We start from the raw sequence: 3748 nt of genomic DNA, 5'->3' as shown, positions 1-3748 counted from the left end.
TATATATATATATATATATATATATATATATATATATATATATATATGAATACAAAAGTATCCAGCTCTAATAACATAAGTTTTACAGCAGCTCAAGGTCAATAAAAAATTCCAGGCATAACCTGATGGAACATTATGCGGGCATGAAAAAATGTAAAGACGAGGGAAATCTCTTTGAACTAATAGCAAGGGATTTCCAAGACATGGCTTCAAGAGAAAAAAATGCTAAACCTTCAAAAATTGTCTGCAGTATGTTAACACTTTACGTAAGAAAGGCATGTAAGATAATACACCCATATCTCCTCATTTGTCTAGCAGTGATTTTCTGTTTGCTACATTTCTGAAGGAATTTTGGGAAGATAAACTGAAGACTAAGAAAATGGTTAGCGAGAGGAGTTTGTGTGAAAAGTTTGGGAATAAAGAGATGACGGAATAGGGTATCAGGGTTGAAGAAGGAGTTACGCTTCCTTGAACATAACTTTTGGTAGAACTTAGACTCTTAAAACCATAGTAATGTTTCATATATCCTTTACATACCCCCAAATTAAACACATAATTAAAAGCAATCAGGACATGTGGGTAACTCAGAGTGGAGTGCAAACACTAGCAAATGAACCTGACTATATTACAAACAAATAACATACCCACACCTAAGGGCATGGGAAGAAAAGAACCATCCAAAGTAGCTATGGAAACCTATACCTTGATGATACTGTAAGGCTAAAGACAAAAATAACCGTACATAAAAATTATAACCTAGTCAGGAACTAAGTTTTTGCTTTTGTTTTTAAACAGCAGTAATGTCTAGCAATTCTGAAATCACTTCATGATTATAGTGGGGAAAAAAAAGTGAATAGGTCATAGATAAAGAAAGCCAGGGTTTCTTAATGTCAGAAAAAGAATTTATAAATAAGGAAAAAGGGAAGCTAACATAAACCCTACGGGGGGTGCATGGGTGGCTCAAGTCAGTTAAGCATCCGACTTTGGCTCAGGTCATGATCTCACGGTTTGTGAGTTCGAGCCCTGCATTGGGCTCTGTGCTGACAGCTCAGAGCCTGGAACTTGCTTTGGATTCTGTGTCTCCCTTTCTCTCTGTTCCTCCCCTGTTTGTGCTCTATCTCTCAAAAATAAATAAATTTAAAAAAAAAAGATTAAAAAAAATAAACCTCATGGTATAAACTTAGAATCAGAGATAGCAGTATTAATGTATGTCCATATAGATTTTTAATGTATGTTCATATAGATTCATAATATATAATATGTACATATGGATTAGGTATACATACATAAAAAATCTAGCTCTGTCTGCCTGAAGGTCAGAGCAATGACTCCCCAATAACAATGAGAATACCTAACACCCAGATACTGGCTCTAAACACTACATTCAAATAAAAAGAACCAGAGCTCCTTCAAGAGTGACTAATCCTAGGGGTGGAGCCTCATAAGTATCAAGTGACCCAGTGACATCGTGTGGTGCCAATATGCTCAGAAAGTCGGTGGAGTCTTGATAATAGCACACAGGAGCCCACTTGAAGGAGGCCTTAATGGCCCCAACTGGGAAAATATTGACAACAAAATTTTAGGAACAAATCTGGATTTTAATCCGTGAATAAACATCCACGAGTCCGTAATGGTAGACAGATAATGAAACAAATAAATAAATATGGGAGAAGACACAGCTCTTCCTCACAGGAGTGTCCAAATTAATAATAAATGGAGAAAGGACCGTAGAAATAAATGATGCAGACAAGATTTGGGGAATATTGGTTGCTACTCGCCCCAGTATAATTTGCATACAATAAAATGCCCCATTTTATGTGTACAGCTTGATGAATTTCGACTAATATACACACCTATGGAGCCCTCACAAAAATCATGATTTGGAATATCTCTATCGTGCGAAGAAGTTCCCAGCCTGCACGTTGCAGTTCGTCTGTCCTATCCCTGGGTCACAACAACCACCGATCTATTCTCTGTCACTATGCATTAGTTTGGCTTTCTCTAGAATTTTAATTTATGTTACTCTAAAAAGCATTCTGACCTAAATTGTAAACTCAATGAATAAACTCAAAGAGATAATACAAAGGTTTTCTTGGGGCCCCTGGGTGGCTCAATTGGTTAAGCAAGAGACTTTTGATTTAGGCTCAGGTCGTGATCTCACAGTTCATGGGATGGAGACCCAAGTCAGGCTCCACACTGAGCCACTGAGTGAGGAGACTGCTTGGGATTCTCTCCCTCCCTCTCCCTCTCTCTGCTCCTCCCCTGGTCAAGCTCTCTCTCCTTCTCTCTCTCAAAGTAAATAAATAAACAGTTTTAAAAACCCACAAAGCTTTTCTTGTTGTTGTTTTTTTTTTACATTCTCTCAAAACACAACACATAATATCTACATCTCAAGCCGGACTTCATTTGGAATGAGATTCTCCCGGTATTAGTGAGCCCGGGGAGAAAAACACAGAACCTATGCCATGTTGCCCTGCAGATGAAATTTAATACTGGACCTATTAGCTACTCCCTGCCCCAGGCCTAGAAGGACAGTCAGAGGAGATGTTGTAGCAGAGCTAGATTAAAACCTCTTCCAAGACTAGAGTTGTCTGGAGAGATGGGGACCATGCAGGGATGGCTGTGTCTCCCTTCTCCCCCCACCTCAGTCCTTCCTGTGTCTCCTGGTGGCTGAGTGTAGTGGAAGCAGGGGGCAGAGGAGTCCAGGAGAGGCAGCGTGGTGGGTGCAGCCCCTACAGCAGCAGGGAAAGCAGGGGAAATCAAGGAAAAGGGTTTGAGGGCAAACGGGCAAATGACCAGTCCACTCCCAATATGAATTGCTTCTTCCCCTTCAGTGTTGAAAAAAACGGAAGGGAAAATGGGCTAGTATGGAAGGTTTGAGGTTCTAAATATTTTATCTTGACCTTGTCGAGCAAGGAGAAAGGGGACAAATCATTTCGTTTCAAAACACCTCCCAGGGGTGTTTTGTAAAATAGTGAAAATATGCCAGGAACTCATCACAGCGCCAGATGAACACGAAGTAATCTCTGTGCTTGAAATCTTACCTCGGAGGGTCATTCCATTTTGAGTAGAAAATGAAGCAAATCCTAAGAGAAAAGAGAACAAATATTTTAACATCTGAGCATTCCTCTTTGTAAAATTAAATAAAGCAGAGAGACTGATAGAACAACAGCCAAGGCATTTATCTTTTAGAAACGCTGAAGTATCACTAAGCAAATAATAAGCCAGAGAAAGCAAACATTCATTTTCCTGCTATTTCAGGGTGTGATCCTGATTCTTTCAATTCAGCATATTTGTGAACCGCCTTGCCCTCTTTCCTGCATTCTCTCGAGTCTTCCGTCCTTGCAGGATGCTGTTCTTTCACACATGTTGTTCTTCCTTAATAAAGTAATAGCCGACACAATCTGCCCTCTACAGTGTAATTATGTTAGCCTGTTGTTATTGATTCTGTTGCTAAGGTCTGAGACTCTGCTAATGCTCCACTGAGGGAGTAGTACGAAGTGGGGGAGGGGAGAACATGTTCTAATGATTTTCCCATAAACCAGATGTTTTCTTTAACTCTTACATCTTTAAAATATTTTCTCTTGAGAGAGGGAAAAAAAGGGAATAGAACAAGTTTCGGATGCCAATTCTTATTTTCTCAGCATACCACAAGTACACACCCACATAACTGAGGGCGCAGAATCCGTGTCTGTGGGTACTTGTGTATCTGTTCCTCATTTGATAAGCTACACATGTGATGCAAGTC

General features: G+C 39.7%; 1 long non-coding RNA gene across 1 annotated transcript in view; it reads right to left on the bottom strand.

The window, feature by feature from the left end:
• The window catches only part of LOC121033563 (uncharacterized), a 10468-nt gene extending 7014 nt beyond the window's left edge, over nt 1-3454 (bottom strand). Inside the window, exon 1 of the long non-coding RNA XR_005791991.1 lies at nt 3045-3454. This is a non-coding gene — a long non-coding RNA (uncharacterized LOC121033563). The remainder of the gene's footprint in view (nt 1-3044) is intronic.
• Between the last annotated feature and the right edge of the window lie 294 nt (nt 3455-3748).

This window comes from Herpailurus yagouaroundi, unplaced genomic scaffold (assembly GCF_014898765.1).
Source record: "Herpailurus yagouaroundi ecotype Mexico unplaced genomic scaffold, PumYag 159, whole genome shotgun sequence".
In the NCBI taxonomy this organism is placed as follows: Eukaryota; Metazoa; Chordata; class Mammalia; order Carnivora; family Felidae; genus Herpailurus; species Herpailurus yagouaroundi.
Note: the sequence above shows the minus strand (reverse complement) of the source record. Positions and strands in the feature narration are given on the sequence as shown.